Source organism: Bidens hawaiensis, unplaced genomic scaffold (genome assembly GCF_021521415.1).
Source record: "Bidens hawaiensis isolate Kalapana, Puna unplaced genomic scaffold, B.hawaiensis_p1.1 tig00050832_1, whole genome shotgun sequence".
NCBI lineage: Eukaryota > Viridiplantae > Streptophyta > Magnoliopsida > Asterales > Asteraceae > Bidens > Bidens hawaiensis.
Genome location: NW_027499125.1, coordinates 695 through 19,306, shown reverse-complemented (window position 1 = coordinate 19,306; position 18,612 = coordinate 695). Strand labels below are relative to the sequence as shown.

The window sequence follows — 18,612 nt, the reverse complement described above, 5'->3', positions numbered from 1 at the left end:
GCTTTTTTTTTTATCTTTAATATGAGTATGATTTTTGTTATATAAAATTTAAAACAAAAACTACGTCATTGTGTCTTTTCGCACACCATTGTGTCTTTTCGCTTATCATTGTGTCTTTTTTCGTCATTGTGTCTTTTCGCACACCATTGTGTCTTTTCGCACACCATTGTGTCTTTTTTCGTCATTGTGTCTTTTCGCTTATCATTGTGTCTTTTTTCGTAATTGTGTCTTTTCGCACACCATTATGTTTTTTCACTTATCATCGTGTCTTTTTTCATCATTGTGTTTTTTCGTCATTATGTCTTTCAACTCATCATTATGTTTTTTTAAATACTAATAACATCGTTGTGTAATAATAATATGTAAAAATAATGATAAAATAACAACAAATTATCTAATACATAAAACACAATGATTAATACATGTTACACAATAACTTGAAACGTAAAACACGATGATGAATACGTATAACACAATGACCTAAAACGCAAGACACAATGGTGAATATGTATAACACAATGACCTAAAACGTAAGACACAATGGTAATATATATAACACAATGACTTGAAACGTAAAACACAATGGAAACAACATATTACACAATGACTTGAATGTAATATACAATGAATGCAATACTATTTTCTCAAATTAAATGAATGTCATATGTCAATCCGAATAAAAGACAATGAACGTATTACACAATGACTAAAAGTTAATGACGAACAAAACGACACAATGCTGTAATCTTTGTTTTAATTTTTGTCTTTAATATGAGTACCAATTGAAAAATATAATGATCAAAATCTGTAATACAATTCATATGAAAACTTAACTAAAAGACACAATGAACAACAATAAAACACAATTAAAAAAACCCATTGATTTTTTTTTATTTTTATATAACAATATGATACTCATATTAAAGATAAAAAAACGCTTAGCATTATGGGGAAGTTTTTTAAAAAAAATAATGTCGTATGAAAAAGTTATTGACATTTTAAAATGATGGAGTAATTGACATGTGCCTTGCATGTGGAGAGAGAAAGTCAACAAATGTGAGTTATTACCTTCATGCCCTTTTCATCAATTTTTATTTATTAAATTAATCTCAGCCATTCAAATCTAAGATACCTCTCTCATTTTTGTTGTCCTTTGTATTAACTTTACCCTAATTAATTAATACAATTAAAAGGTAAGTATACGATAATATCTGATTACATCACAAGGTTTGAAAAGGATTGGAATGTGTTGAAAGCTACCAACTTTTGTTTGGCATAAACCATATCATTTAGGGCGGAAGGGGATTTTGTTAGATTATTATCTACCAAATTTCATTTTTTTTCCAAAAATTACGATTAGGACCCTCTAGTCTGGTAGAGAAGAGGATGAGCCCCCGATAAAGAAGTTCAAGTCCGCTAGTGATAACCAGTCCTGAAAATTTATGACTTTTAAGTATAACTTACCACATATACTGGTTTGGTTCATTTCGGTTAGGATTAAGTTTTCTTGTTCACCCGTGCGAACGTTGATGCAATGCCAATCTCATTGATATAATCAGTTGTCGATGACTTCAATATCTACCTAGCATATGAACGTTTGGTTTTCATTGATTGGAGTATTTTATAAGCAAAGAAAGGTACGTATTGGATTGGAGGATGGTCATGGGAAGGAATATGCTATGAAAAACAAAGCATTTCTTACCATCTTAAAGTAGAAGATAATAAGAACCAAAAATGGTGGTTCTACCTCGTTGAAAATGGGATTAGAAAGATGTAGAGATACAATAAGAGACCTGATGATCTGCAATCGATATCAATACAACTGATCCGCCATTTACAAAAACTCGATTAATCACTTTGTCTCCAATGAAAACAACCGGCAACAATGTTTTTGTACTTTTTTTTGGCATAATTACAAATATTGAAGGTCGGAATCAGTTGAATAGCTACTAATATTATTGTGATAATAACCAACAATTTTAGCAAGCGTACATTTTTTAAATAAGTTATAAAAATTCATATACCCAAATTAGATTATAAAAATTTTTAATTGAAAAGGGGGTAAGGATAAGTATCACAGAGTATATGAATTATAGGGGGTTACCGAACTTGCAACATTTTTAAGTTATGTCAAAGCATCTCTGAAAGGCCCATTTTGAGATGAATGACTTGTGTTCATAAGTACAAACGCCATAAAACAGATTGTGTGAGGAACGGAGAGAAAATGCGCGTATTTAAGGTGTTTCAAACCTGATTTCACGGTGCTTAGGTGGCCACATTTGTTTAGACTCATCATTCTGGATGCTCTTAAAAGCCAGGCAAAAAACCAATTAATATACCTTACATTTTTAAAAGCCGAACAATAAGATTGAAACCAGTCTGGTTATCAGAACATTGGCTTATTGCTTGACATAAAAATAGATTTTTATTAGGGAATTAATAATAAAAAAACACCCCACAAATTTTTTTAGTAAAACCACTCAAACATGCACCTAGAGCCAAATCTAACAAATTAACTTGTCAAAATAGATACACATATCAAACACTCAACACAAAGATCATTCCCATTAATCAAACAGCATTAAGATGAAGAAACATGACAAGGGTTCTTTGTTCTTTTAAGGAAACATCATCCACTACATTTTGTTGACTTCCATTGACCATTAATCATTTGAAAAATGTGCATCAGATATCATATGACCATAATGTTTTTGTTTAGTCAATAATTCCTTCAACCGCTAAAAGAAAGTACCTTCCGGTGGTTGAACAAGCTTTCGGTTATGAGGAGCCGCCATCTCTTCAACTGTATGAGTATGTCTTCCATTGTGTATTCCCTCTGCCAGTTTGCCAAAATCCCAAACTTCTTGGCTTCCACCTACAACAGAAACCAAAGTAATCCACATAACCGAACCCAATCGACTGAATCATACAAAAAAAAAAGAATGGTTTGCTTTGCATATACTGAAAACCGAATTTCACGGTTCAGTTACGCTTTTGTATTTTTGAAAACTAAAAAAAAAACAGACCAAACCACACAAAAAACCGACGGTTTGGTCCTGAATTTACTAAAAACGAATTTTACTGTTCCGTTTTGGTTTTGCGTTATCTGAAAACCAGATAACCAAAAAAAACAAAAAAAAAACCCATTGATTTTTAATTTTGTGTTATTGAATTTATGAAGTATAATTTAATTTTTGAATGTTAAATAATTAATAAGTTTACAAATGGTGTAGCCCATAGTCACAGGAAACGTGGTATCACCCGTGATCTATGTTCCGGATCGTTTGTACCGGAAAAGGGTACAAAATCGTACTGATCACTACGGAAACGCGATTTGGATCAGTGAAATTAACCGTTCCCGTTTGTTGCAAGAATCAGACAATTTTCATCAAACTCACGTTTTAGGTTAATAAAATCGGTGTTTGTGATCGTTAAAAAACGCGAACCGGCCGTAGCATGGGCAAATTGAGCACTTTTGTAACTCAAATCAGAGAAGAATGTGGATAAAGAGTTACCAATTAGGTTTACGTATCTTACACATATTATATTTAGAGTTTACACTTTTTACCCTCAAAGATAGTTTTTATTAACAATTACCCTTAACTTTAAAGATACATGTTATTTATATGTTAAAACATAAATAAAGCTTAGTTAAAGTTAGTTTTACTTAACTTATTTTATAAACTTACATAAATTATTACAAAATGTAGGTCCCCTGGATGGATCTGCACGGGATATCTCAATCTACACAGGTGCGGAATCCCTGCGTAGGTCGTTACGAGCGTAGAACACGAATCAAACAAACACACGATACGAATAAACACACGTTATATTATAACCGAAACACGTGATATAATCACTGAATACAGACACAATACTCTCTGGATCTCACGTCTCTCGACTCACACACACGTATACGATCTCTTTTCTACTTCTTTAAACAAGCCGTATAAATACACGACAACTTCGCCTGATATGTTCAGGCGAAGTTGTTGCTAACTTCGCTTGACTAACAAGTTCGCCTGATAAGCGAACTTGTCAGTAACTTCGCTTAAACATAAACAAAACACAATTAACATTACCTACTGGATTACAGACACTAGACTATGAACTACTGACATTATGCACCAACAGACTCCCCCTTGGCAGTAGCTTCATATCTTTATCTTTAAGCACTTGTCTTGTAATCTTCATGCATGCACTCCCTCTCTTACACAGACCGTGACTACTCGCTGATATTTCCTCGCTTCGTCTTTCCAAGCAGGAATATAGAATATCTTCTTCTCGTTTAACACCTGCAGATCAGCTTTAGATAAATTAACAAGATGCATCGGATCATACACTCTTAGCACTTCTTGTTCGTCTTCGTCTTCCATCACGGCTTCAGCAGTCTGACAATCCACATACCACCATTTCAGATCTTTCAGCACATCTTGAGGCATAGTCTTCATTGGAACCTCTTTCAAACACCGAATCGGCTTATATTTCATCACCATCCAAGGTTTGCCATCTGCTCTCATTCCTCTTTCAGTATCTTCAACTAATTTCCCTTTCTGTGGTTTTAACAACTCAAACCTTTTCTCTTTAATACTTTCTTTCCATACTATCTTCCCAATAGCTCTGATACCAATTGTAGGTCCCCTGGATGGATCTGCACGGGATATCTCAATCTACACAGGTGCGGAATCCCTGCGTAGGTCGTTACGAGCGTAGAACACGAATCAAACAAACACACGATACGAATAAACACACGTTATATTATAACCGAAACACGTGATATAATCACTGAATACAGACTCAATACTCTCTGGTTCTCACGTCTCTCGACTCACACACACGTATACGATCTCTTTTCTACTTCTTTAAACAAGCCGTATAAATACACGACAACTTCGCCTGATATGTTCAGGCGAAGTTGTTGCTAACTTCGCTTGACTAACAAGTTCGCCTGATAAGCGAACCTGTCAGTAACTTCGCTTAAACATAAACAAAACACAATTAACATTACATACTGGATTACAGACACTAGACTATGAACTACTGACATTATGCACCAACACAAAATATTTATTTAAATAGTTTTGAATATGATACAATGTACCCGACTATATGGTACACCGTACCACGTACCGAATTGGCGTTCCAAATGAACCAACCCCCCTCTGGTACCGAATTTTTGAAATGCACAAACCGCGTGCCAAACCGTACCGCGATCCATGTGACTATGGTGTAGCCCAAAAAAATTAGACATAAATATAAAACATTTAATTAATCATCAAATAACAAAAACTTTTAAACCTGAATTCATTATTTTTGGGGCTTTTTTTGGCGTAAAATTTCAATTGAAATGGCAAATCGGAAAAACCGAAGGAGAACCCTTCGTGAAAATCGAAAACTGAAACCAAACGATTTTTATAAGCTCAAAAAATGAATTTTTCGTTTTTGGTTTAGTTCCCAAAAATTTAAGTGTGTTCGGATTAAGGTTGATATTTTAACGTGGGTTGAGTTTGTTTGGTAGTAGTGTGCATGGGTCGGTTTTAAGCGCGTTCGGATTAAGGTTGATATTTTAACGTGGGTTGAGTTTGTTTGGTAGTGGTGTGCATGGGTCGGATTGTGTTAACATAAACACGATCGTTTAACCCATTTATCTAAACAAGTCAAATGGGTTGACCGATTGGCTGCTAGTAATAAAGTTGTAGACATTCTAATCGGGTTCGTAGGTTATAATCATAGTTATCAAATGCGCTAGACGCACAAAGCAAATAGGCCTCGCTTGGGGCCGAGGCACAAGGCGTGAAAAAAAGCGAAGGATTGAGAAAAATAGAAGCGCTTTAAAAAATAATAAAAAAATTTATATTATCATCATCATCATCATCATCGTACTCAGTATATCCCGCCAATAGCAAAGCTATGGTAGGGTCTAAGGAGGGTAAGATGTAGACAGCCTTACCTCTACCCCATAGGGATAGAGAGGCTGCTTCCGGTGAGACCCCCGACTCGATAGTAGTTTGGATCAAGCCTTGGACATAAGGCACATAACACTCAATCATCGGGACACCGGCTGATCGGTGCATGTACCCTTGTCTTTCGGCTATCAACGCCACCACATGATGTCTGATTAACCTTCCGCCACTTTTAACGTTATTTTCACGAGATTAGTAAAAAATTTATATTATGTATAAGAAAAATAATACTATTCTTAAGATAAAATAAACAAAAGCTATTATACAACAACTAATATCATCTAATTAGTAACAAAAGTTTTAAGATGGTTATTTCTTCCGATTTCATCATTTTTCTTGTTAAACTCCACCTTTAAAATTACTTTTAAATTATAGATAATAAAAGGGGTCACTGTAAAGCAAATTAAACTATAAGGAACATGAGCAGCAAAAATCATACGTGGATTAATCAAGAAATAGAAGAAAGATCATTAAAAAAATATACTCACTAATCTTGTTCTTTAGTAATGTGTGAATTGTAGAAACCAAAGAATTATTGATGATTAGAAGAAAGATCATTAAAAAAATATACTCACTAATCTTGTTCTTTAGTAATGTGTGAATTGTAGAAACCAAAGAATTATTGATGATTATTGGAGTTAATCAAGTAAATCCAACTCTTTTTTAGGAAATTCTTATCAATTAGTTAAGTGATAAATCAAAAAAAATCAAAATAAGTCAAAAAAGAAAAATAAATTAAAAAAAAAATCTAAAATTCCAAATTGGGTTCCTAAATAAACGCCTTCACCATGGAAAGTCGGTGAAGTAGTGCATCGCCCAAAAAAACGACCTGGTCCAGGTAGCCGCTTTTAATAACTTATAATAAATGAGTTAAAATAGATCATAAACGGGTTGACAGGTCAACCTGTTTAAGCAAACGGGTTAAACAAGTCTAAACAAACACGACCTGTTGTTATTAAACGGTTTAAATATGACAACCCAAAACCTGATTATGTTCATGTTTAGAAAATTGCCACCCATATACGAATAGAGTCAACACTATAACTTATAAAAAAGGTCAAAGAGTTCATACCACTCCAGTTTCATGGTTGACAAATGTCATGTTGACCCGGGAATGAAACCGAACAGTAGGGGGCTTCTCAGGGTAGTCTTTGTCACAAAATAGCTTCAATTGATAAATCCTTCCTTCATGTACAGACTGAAAACACCACACAACAAACAAAATGTATTTAGAGGGTGTTTAGATGTAAGTTCTAAATGTGACTGATAACATACAACCAGAATAACTTAATCTGCTGCAATCAAAGCGACTACATATTTTACTGTTTCAGTTGTTTGGCAAATGATTATCTGAAACGGTTATTAATATGTTTATCCAAATATCAAAATTCATTATTACAACTTGAATTCACGTTTCATTAAATTTATTTTTTCATAATTTATAATAATAGAAATGGTAACTTGTGTAACAATAATTTAACAATAATTAAGGGTATTATTAGGGACAAAGAGTTTGTAATGTTTTTTAGTAACATAATGCAATCATTAACCGAACATATTTAAATGGAGCTTGTTTGTGTTTGGTCATTTTGTTGGAATACCGTATGCCCGAGACACATAATTTGGTTAATGTGGCTAGCCGTGTTTGATCCAAGTCGGGTCATACCCAATAACGAGTTAGACACACACCAATTATGTATTTGTTGAGATATGATCTATAAAACAAATACAGAACACAACACATTCAGAAATCGGGTTTCTGAATAATTACTTGAAAGTGTTAAATAAATTAATTGGTTAATTTATTTATTCAAATAATTATTATTGGAATGATTATTTAAACATGTGTTCTTTTATAAAATGGTTTATAAAAGATGGGATGTTTATATATTTTATAAGGTATAAAATATATATTATTTAGACATGTATGCCTTACACCCCATACACTTGGTCAAAGTTGGTAAGGACTTGATGGAGGTTGAGTAACTTTTACTTGACCAAAAACCTAACTTAAGATATGAATGAGATATGATCTCATTTATATAAAGATCAACATACTTTCAAGATATAATAAGTAACCACAACTCTCTCTTTCCCTCTAGCTTTTGGTTCGGCCGAAATCAAGAAACAAAAGAGGTTCGAGTCTCGGTTTCTCGTGTTCAAGCTTCCTAACATAGCTCGGTGTGTGTTGGAGGCTCAGGGTATCTTCCGTTTGAGGATTTTCCCTTTGAAAGTCTAGCATCAACATCATCATCTTCTTCAACTTCAACTACACTCTTAAAGGGTTAAGAATGTAAGTGTTTATAGCTTTGATAGTTTAGTTTTTCCGTATTATTTGATCCTTGCCTCGGGTTTCTAATATATAGATTATTGGTAATCTTATGACATGAATAAACTAGGTTGTTCATGAACAAATATCATATAAACTTGTAATACATATATATATATATATACATATGGATACATATGTTTAAGTTTGTGATTTTCACGCTTCCGCCTTAATTTATGACTAGTTAAATGGTTAACTAAGTTTAAAATATCCATAGAAACCCAACAAATGGCATCAAGAGCCGGGATACGGGAAACTAAGCTTCGGGTTTTCGGTTTTATATTTTCCCTTTGAAAGATTTTATACAAAAAATTAACATGCATGATTTTTTGTATTTAATCTTGTTATATTTTTTGCTTTGTTCAAAAAAAAAAAATAAATAAATAAAACCGAGCAAATGGGCCGAAGCCCAATTCGGGAGTTATTGGGCCGAAGCCCACCTCATTTGGTTAATGGGTTAACCGGTAAAGGGGAAGAAAGTTAAGTGGGCCGAAGCCCATGAGACTTTCTTTTGGGCCGAAGCCCAAGAACAAGTTATTGGGTCAAGCCCAAATGGGTTGGGCTAGGCCCGATAAGGTCAAAGGGTTTTGGAACGGGATCCTAAAACATAACGGGTTATGTTTGTTATTTATTAAAACTAGACCGAGCCGTAGACCAAAATGGATGTTTGTTTGTGGTTGATGATTGTAATTGTAATTAATTATTCAAGTTTCGGTTTGTATTAATTAGGGGCAGTTTTGTAATTTTGTAATTATTTATTCATATGGGTATGTAATAAATAGATTATTTGTAATATCTTTATTTTATAGAATAAAAAATGTATTAGGACATTTGGTTTTGTAAAATTAAAGAAGATTGCAAAATTGGAAGTTTGGGCCTTATTGGGCCGGGTATGGTGATAATGGGCCTCACAAGCCCATTAAGGGGATTCAAGCCCAAAAGGACCTAAGCCCACCAATTGAGCCCAAATGGAAGCTTATGGAAGCTAAGGCCCAAGTTCAAGCCCAATGGATTACAACGGGGTTGAAGAAGATGCTTGACGCATTTGGATGCGGGATCAAGTGGGAGCTACAACATCCATGTGTCGTGTGTCCCTTAGGATCGGACCTAAGACACACACTTGTTTCGGCTAACAAGTGTGGTCTAACTTAGTGGCTCATGTCTAGTATAATTGTGTATGCTTGTTAATTGATTGTTTGATCATGTGGTTGTTAGATATTAGGATATCAACTTCGTCACATAGAATTAATTAACAAAGCATAAAACGGGTTCTAACAATTATCGGTAATCACGTGACACGTAGTTTAATAAAATGGATTTATTAACTAGCCGTCTCACGCCCATAATAAAATGGTTTTATTATAAATTAGAATTTTGAAAATGGTTTCAAAATAATCATGTTACTAAATGCATGTTAGAACATGATTTAAAGTTTTACAACTAGAATTATTAAAACTAAAAATCCCTTTTAAAATTAAGGATAACAAGTTAAACACCATCCTTTTGTATAACGCTTAACATATTAGTAAGCTCTTAGTGGGAAAAAGGTCACCTAACCGCGTAGAGTAAATTAATATGTTGAGGTAATATTGGCATATAAATGGGAAAAAGGTCACCTAACCATTTGTATGTTGATATTACAAGTTGATACAAGTAGGACGACTTAAATTAGAACCTTGTGAAGAGGGTCACCCAAGCATGGGGTCTAATAGGTGTTGATGGGATAAACATGCCGACACGAAATATGATTTCGAACCGGTCCCATAAACTCTAGAAGTTGCAAAAGGGTTTGCAATTGTTATGAATAACTACCTTGATAAACCGACAATGGGAAAAAGGTCACCTAACCGGAGTCGGGTTTATCGTTGGATTCTAGATTTTAATTATTAATTATATTTGGTATATATAAAAGGGTATTAATAATTAAAATAAGTAAAACACTAATGAACTTAATTAAAATTCTGCAGATGGCCGCACACGTCGACGACAACATAATCCCTAACGTCCAAAATGTATCTCTCCGATCTATTCTCGCTAAAGACCGTCTTAATCACAATAACTTTTCGGATTGGTTCCGAAATTTAAGGATTGTTCTAAAACAAGAAAAATTATATCATGTTTTGGAAACACCTATCCCCAACGAACCGGAAGAGGGAAGTGAGGTCGAATACATGAATTGGGTCCAACACACGGAAGATTCCATTCAAGTGTCATGCCTCATGTTGGCGACTATGGTTCCCGAAATCCAAAAGGATTTCGAAAACCATAATGCGTACGACATGATTACTCAACTTAAGGAAATGTTCCTTAAGCAATCGAGGGTTGAAAGGTTCGAAACGGTTCGAGCCTTGCATGCATGTAGAATGGATGATAATCAACCAGTTTCAACTTATGTACTTAAGATGAAAAGTTACATTGATCGCCTCGCCAAGCTCAATTGTCCCATCCCAAAAGAGTTAGCAACGAATTTGATCCTTAACTCTTTGTCGAAAAGGTTCGACACTTTCGTGTTAAATTATAACATGAACGGGTGGGACAAAAACATTGGAGAACTTCACTCAATGCTTAAAACAGCCGAGGCGAGCATGGGTAAAAGGGTTTTACCCGTGTTTGCGATCAATGAAGGTGGATCCAAGAATCGATCTCAGCCCAATCCTAAGGCTAAGGTAGCAAAAAGAAAGGGTCCTCCTGTGCATCTTAAGGGTAAGGGCAAGGCACCGGTTATGGCAAAGAAACAAAAGGTTGTGGAACCGAGGGGTCATAAGGATGATCCTTGTTTTGGTTGTGGGGAGACCGGACATTGGAAACGCAATTGCCCGGTCTACCTAAAGGAGCTAAGAGACAAGAGGAATGCGGGGCATGCCTCGGGTAATGTCTTTATGATTAATATTGAGCTAAATCTTATTTCTTCTAACACATGGGTATTGGATACCGGATGTGGAACTCACATTTGCAATTGGTTGCAGGGGTTCAAAAGGAATGAAGACTTAAAGAAGGGCGAAGTGAGTCTTTTCATGGGCAACGGTGCAAGGGTGCACGTGGTCGCTAGAGGAGACTTCACTTTATCTCTTCCAAGTGGTTTGGAAGTTGTTTTGAGGAATGTTTTGTATGCTCCTAGTTTGACTAGGAACATTATTTCCGTGCACCTTCTTAGACAATGTAATTTTGACTTCAAAATTTGTAAAATCAGAAATGCATGTATCATCTAATGGTATCTTTTATTTTAAAGCTGTACCAAACAACGGTATTTATGAATTGGTTCATGATAATACCTCAAATAGCTCATTATATCAAACTTCCACCAAAAGACTCAAAAAGGATTTGAGTGATTCCTACATTTGGCATTGTCGCCTTGGACACATAAACAAGAATCGTGTAAATACTCTCCAAAAGAATGGTCTTTTGAAAACAAACGAGTTAGGTTCGTTTGATGAGTGTGAATCTTGTATTCAAGGCAAGATGACCAAAGAGCCTTTCAAAGGTACAAATGAAAGGGCTAAGGACTTGTTAGGTATCATACATACGGATGTATGCGGACCTCTCAAGCCCACTAGTAGGAATAGTGAAAGGTCCTTCATTACCTTTACCGACGATTTTAGTCGATATGGGTATGTGTATCTAATGAAACACAAACATGAAGCCTTTGAAATGTTCAAGGAATTTCAAAATGAAGTACAAAATCAGCTCGACCGAACAATCAAGGTACTCCGCTCCGATAGAGGAGGCGAATACCTAAGTGATGCTTTTCAAAGTCATCTTAGAGATTGTGGAATTGTTTCACAGCTCACTCCTCCTGGTACTCCTCAACATAACGGAGTATCCGAGAGGAGGAATCGAACACTGTTGGACATGGTTCGATCAATGATGGCACGAAGCTCACTACCACCATCATTTTGGGGATATGCGCTACTTACAGCAGCTCGTATTTTGAATATGGCCCCGACCAAAAGGGTGGATCGAACACCCTATGAAGTGTGGCATGGAAAGGTTCCATCCCTTTCATATTTAAGGGTATGGGAATGCAAAGTTTATGTTAAACGTGACACCCCAAATAAGCTTGAGGCTCGATCCATCAAGTGTATCTTCATAGGATACCCAAAGGATGATATAGGATATATATTCTATGATCCTAGTGAACAAAGAGTGTTTGTTTCACGCAAAGGATACTTCTTAGAAACTAAGTTCCTTATGGAAGGACCTAGTGAAAAGAGAGTGGAACTTGAAGAGGTTCAAGAATCACTGGATGATACACAGTTGGTCGATACTAGCTTTCAACACGAGGATGTTGAAGGTGATCAAATGGTTGATCATACACACGTTGCTCGCAGATCTAGTAGGGTTAGTCAACCTCCCGAGAGATATGGATTTCTCGTGGATGATTGCTACTTGGTCGATTCGGATGAACCGATCTCCTACAAAGATGCTATGTCACAACCTGATTGTGAAAAATGGCTTGAAGCCATGAGCGCCGAGATGCAATCCATGCACGAACCAAGTTTGGGAATTGGTTGATCGTCCACTTAACTCCAAACTGGTTGGATGTAAGTGGGTCTTCAAGAAGAAGACCGATATGCATGGAAATCTAGATACTTACAAAGCACGACTTGTAGCAAAAGGTTTCACACAAACTCAAGGGATTGATTATGATGAAACCTTCTCGCCGGTCGCGATGCTTAAGTCGATCAGGATATTATTTGCCATTGCAGCTCATTTTGATTATGAAATATGGCAGATGGATGTCAAAACCGCTTTTCTTAATGGATATCTTGAGGAAGATGTCCATATGGTTCAGCCTGAAGGTTTTGTCGATCCATCTAATCCTGACAAAGTATGTAAGTTAAGGAAATCAATCTACGGGTTGAAACAAGCATCACGGATGTGGAATCATCGTTTTAATGAAGAAATCAAAGCGTTTGGTTTCGTCCAAAACGGTGATGAGGCGTGTGTGTATAAATGGGCTAGTGGGAGTATAGTCATGTTCCTTATTTTGTATGTCGATGATATACTTTTATTTGGAAATGATATACCAAGTATGGAAAGCGTTAAAGCGTGGTTAAGTAGTCGTTTCTCAATTAAGGATCTTGGAGAAGCGACATATATCTTGGGAATAAAGGTCTATAAGGATAGACAAAGGAAATTGATCGGACTCAATCAAAGTGCATACATTGATAAAATCCTGAAAAGGTTCAGGATGGAAAACTCTAAGAAAGGTTTGGTACCTATTCCTAGAGGAACCATGTTAAGCTCATCCCAAAGTCCTAGCTCTAAGGAAGAGCAGGATAGGATGAAGCATGTTCCTTATGCTTCGGCAATAGGATCTATTATGTATGCAATGATGTGCACTAGACCGGACGTCTCGTATGCTTTAAGCATAACGAGTAGATACCAGCACAACCCAGGTGACAGTCATTGGATGGCTGTCAATAATATATTAAAATACCTTAGAAGGACTAAGGATATGTTTTTAATATATGGGTCTGGTGAGGAGGAACTCGTCGTAAAGGGTTACGTGGATGCGAGTTTCCAAACTGACCGAGATGATTCTCGGTCACAGTCGGGATATGTCTTCATTTTGAATGGAGGCGCTGTCTCTTGGAAGAGTTCGAAGCAGGATGTTGTCGCGTTATCCACTACAGAATCTGAGTACATCGCCGCTTCAATGGCAGCCCAAGAGGCTGCATGGATGAAAAAGTTCATCATGGATCTAGGGATTATCTCTACCATTCAGGAGCCCCTAGAGATATTCTGTGACAATGAGGGTGCTATTGCACAGATCAAGGAGCCTCGTGCTCATCAGAAAACGAGGCACATTGAGCGCAGATTCAACTACATAAGGAATGAAGTTGAAAAGGGAAAGATATGTATTCATAAAGTTCATACCGATCAAAATATTGCGGACCCACTCACGAAGCTCCTCGATAGGCCAAAGCATGAGGGTCATGTTTGTGCATTAGGACTTCGGTATTCTAGTGAGTGGATTTAATCTGTGTTTAGTGTTTGTATAAGAACGAATGTAATGGGTATCTCATGAAAATTAATTATGTTTTAATTATTCAATGAGTTATGTTCTATATTTGCATGTTTAATCCATGAATGACTTATGTTGTTCTAAACGTCCGTAGTCGATCATACTTGTGGGAACAAGTATGAAGGTAAGACTATTATGAACCCGGATTGGTTGATATTCATGTGATGAATATAGGGCATAGGTTTGCCACCAAAGTTCATAGATATTTGTGGGATACAAATATTGGACTGACCCGCTCTCAAGGATCACTGCATGGAGTTAGTGTAACTGATCATAAGTAATCCTTGAGTAAAGGCGAGTATCATTGTGTCCTTTGACCTGAGATGCATATTGGATCTGGTTTTTCATCAAGTCTGATAACTTGACTCTCTTCTTTGTTATTTCGGTAACACGATAACGTGTAAGAAAGAGCTCAGATATCATACGAGATGTCAACAAGGGTGTATGCAGTCAAGATGGGATTTGTTCCTCTTATGTGTTGAGAGTTTAGATGTCTAAGGCCTGTTAAGTTAAATCATTGAGAGAATGATCACTCTGTGTCTCTTTGATTTGACAGGACATCTAGTAACAAAGGGATGTAGTGATAAGACTTACCTATATCATATCAAGTATGGACTTGAAGGGGATGATGTTATTGAATGGCACTTAGTCAAACACACTAGGGATGGTGACCTGTTGTTAGGCGGTATTCACCATTAGCATTAACTTCCTATGAGTCACGTGCAAGTGGGAGATTGTTGGAATACCGTATGCCCGAGACACATAATTAGGTTAATGTGGCTAGCCGTGTTTGATCCAAGTCGGGTCATACCCAATAACGAGTTAGACACACACCAATTATGTATTTGTTGAGATATGATCTATAAAACAAATACAGAACACAACACATTCAGAAATCGGGTTTCTGAATAATTACTTGAAAGTGTTAAATAAATTAATTGGTTAATTTATTTATTCAAATAATTATTATTGGAATGATTATTTAAACATGCGTTCTTTTATAAAATGGTTTATAAAAGATGGGATGTTTATATATTTTATAAGGTATAAAATATATATTATTTAGACATGTATGCCTTACACCCCATACACTTGGTCAAAGTTGGTAAGGACTTGATGGAGGTTGAGTAACTTTTACTTGACCAAAAACCTAACTTAAGATATGAATGAGATATGATCTCATTTATATAAAGATTAACATACTTTCAAGATATAATAAGTAACCACAACTCTCTCTTTCCCTCTAGCTTTTGGTTCGGCCGAAATCAAGAAACAAAAGAGGTTCGAGTCTCGGTTTCTCGTGTTCAAGCTTCCTAACATAGCTCGGTGTGTGTTGGAGGCTCGGGGTATCTTCTGTTTGAGGATTTTCCCTTTGAAAGTCTAGCATCAACATCATCATCTTCTTCAACTTCAACTACACTCTTAAAGGGTTAAGAATGTAAGTGTTTATAGCTTTGATAGTTTAGTTTTTCCGTATTATTTGATCCTTGCCTCGGGTTTCTAATATATAGATTATTGGTAATCTTATGACATGAATAAACTAGGTTGTTCATGAACACATATCATATAAACTTGTAATACATATATATATATATATACATATGGATACATATGTTTAAGTTTGTGATTTTCACGCTTCCGCCTTAATTTATGACTAGTTAAATGGTTAACTAAGTTTAAAATATCCATAGAAACCCAACACATTTAACTTTAGCCGAACAACGGTCAAACACAACCAGTTAAGTGAATGAGGTTTTCTTGTTCGTTCGTTAAGAAAATGATTGTGTTCGTTTCGTTTATGTTCGTTCGTTAACAGTATAGACGAACTGTTCACTAACATCAACAAACGGACATTACTAAACATAGATGTGGACAACGTGTTGGGCTTAAGGTTATTCAAACTAGACTATTTTGTAACGGGCCTAAAAAATTTTAATGAATAGATTAAGAAATGTAAACGAACGAGCTTTAACAAACGTAAACTAACGAACCAGACACGTTTTCATGTCCATTGTTTTACTAAATGAACAAAAAATTTTATTCGTGTTCGTTCGTTTATTAAATAAACCATAGTTATTAAAAGCCCTCGTCTCTTGCGCCTAGGCCCATTTTCCAGGCCAGGCACAATATCTGCGCTTCCAGTTCCTAGGCCCTCGCTTCTTGAAGGTGACAACACCTCTATTGGCATTGATGACGGATCAAGAACAATAGTCATTTGAACGTTTACTATTTATTACTTTTTGACCTTTTGGTTTTTATGTTTTGAACATTTTGGTACTTTACTTTGAACAATTTATTATTCAAGTTTTGGAATTACATTTGAATCTCGACATTTTTAGAGCTTTTGGTACTAATAGCCTTTGTTTATTATATATGAAGAATAGTATTAGTTTTCTAATACATAATATATTTATATTTTTTTTATTTAAGTGCGCTTTTTTTTGTCTTAGGCACCCACTTATTTTGTGCCTCGGGCCTAGGCCCAGGCGAGGCCTATGCGCCTTAAGTGCGCCTTGCACCTTTGATAACTATGAAATAAACAAACATAAATGAATTTCTCGCTAAACATTTCACCAAACGTTCGGTCCGTTTACAGTCCTAATATAAGCCATAAGGCCCGCAACTAAAATCACGTATGTCCTAAGTCTGCAATCAGGTTATTATTATGAAGAAAAAGAATTATGTTTTGATCGATTTTTAAAAATAAAAACTCAGTTTATAATATATATAATAAAAACTCTGTCTATAATATATTTAAGAAAAAGAGAGTTTACGTTATGAGGACCGATGATCGTGCCGGTCCACGAACGCATATAAATGTCATCTCCATCGTCCATCCCGTAACTCACGGTGCCATCTCCGATACCCTTTTCGCCACGCTCAAGTTCCTCCAGCAATCTGAAATTTCTAGGCACTACAACATAAACAAAAATAAACAATAAATAAATTTGAGTATTATCATTGAAGCAGGTTTTAGTAATGTTTACAATTCAACTTATAATCTTGCCACTTCTACATGTACACCAGAACTAACACGAACATATAACAAAACAGATGCACACACGTTGATAATTTAAAGCTGGAGTAACCTTTCTTATCTTTATGTATAACCATAAAAAAGCATGACCTACCTTTTATCTCTATGTACAACCATATATGATATTGTTTCACCTTTCTTTATATCTATAGCCTCTTTGGTATTAAAAGGCGCTCCGAGAAGTTTTGGTCTCGAAAGCCAAAGGCAGAGGCGCTTGGTGTAAAAATATTACTAATGAATACAAATAACCTCTAGGTACAACCAAAAGAAGCATAACTCTAAGTACTTAGACAGTTAGGCTACACAAGTACAAGTGCTCTATACATGATTAGTACATGCACTCACCAAACAACTCACTCGGCTCACAACATAATATAAAAGAAATCAAGCCGATATAAATAAAGAATTACTAGGGTTTTGTAAGCATCGCCTAAGGCACAAACCACATCGTCCAAAAAGCAAACTTGAGTCGCACGCCTTTAGTACACTGGATGTTTTTATGATTCAGAATGTTGTAAAACTGGCTGTTTAGGTTGTACATGTATGCAATTAAAAATATCAAATCATAAATAAGGCTTAATTATAGCTAAATTTAGGGTAGGAGATGCTAAAAACCTATGTCCTGGGCCGATGGCATAAGGGGCATGAAGACTTGAGTCAGTTGAGTTGAGGGTTCCATAACAATTAACCTAACTAAACCCTAGAGGTAGAGGTGATGAAATAATTAAAAATCAAGACTGAATTTGATCGAAAATGTTAAGAACCCTAAATAATAATAAGGTTGGGTTTTGGTTTGAGTAAAGAAAACTGACTGACCGACAACAGTGGATCCACCTGAGCCAAGCGTCATCACTTCACAATTCCAAAGATCCTCCAAAACTATCTTCTTGATGGAATGGAACAAGGGGTGAGACGTAATAACCAAGCAAATACAAATAATAATAATAATAATAATAATAATCGAAATTAATTTACCTTATCTTTTATTTTTATTTTTATTCCTTTTAAGGATTGTTTCAATGTTTTTATGCGGTAAATGAATCTGAACCATTAACTGTGTTTAATCAATGATCCATATTAGAAATAAAAATTTTGTAAATAAAAACACAGACATCCATATTTATGAAATATATTTTATTTGAAAGGTTAGACACATCTTTGTGGTGTATGTCTCATTAAACCAGATTTTAATGTGTTAAGTGGTTATTTTTTTGTGCCCACCTAATGCTCATTAAAAGGTTAATACTATTTTGTT

General features: G+C 35.5%; 1 pseudogene across 1 annotated transcript; it reads right to left on the bottom strand.

The window, feature by feature from the left end:
- Positions 1-2,493: 2,493 nt before the first annotated feature.
- Positions 2,494-18,258, bottom strand: LOC143598791 (ubiquitin-conjugating enzyme E2 variant 1D-like; annotated as a pseudogene). Its single transcript, XR_013147177.1, has 4 exons — positions 18,174-18,258; positions 17,095-17,234; positions 7,036-7,161; positions 2,494-2,875 (listed from the first exon to the last, which is right to left on the bottom strand). The product of XR_013147177.1 is annotated as a ubiquitin-conjugating enzyme E2 variant 1D-like (transcript).
- Positions 18,259-18,612: the final 354 nt, after the last annotated feature.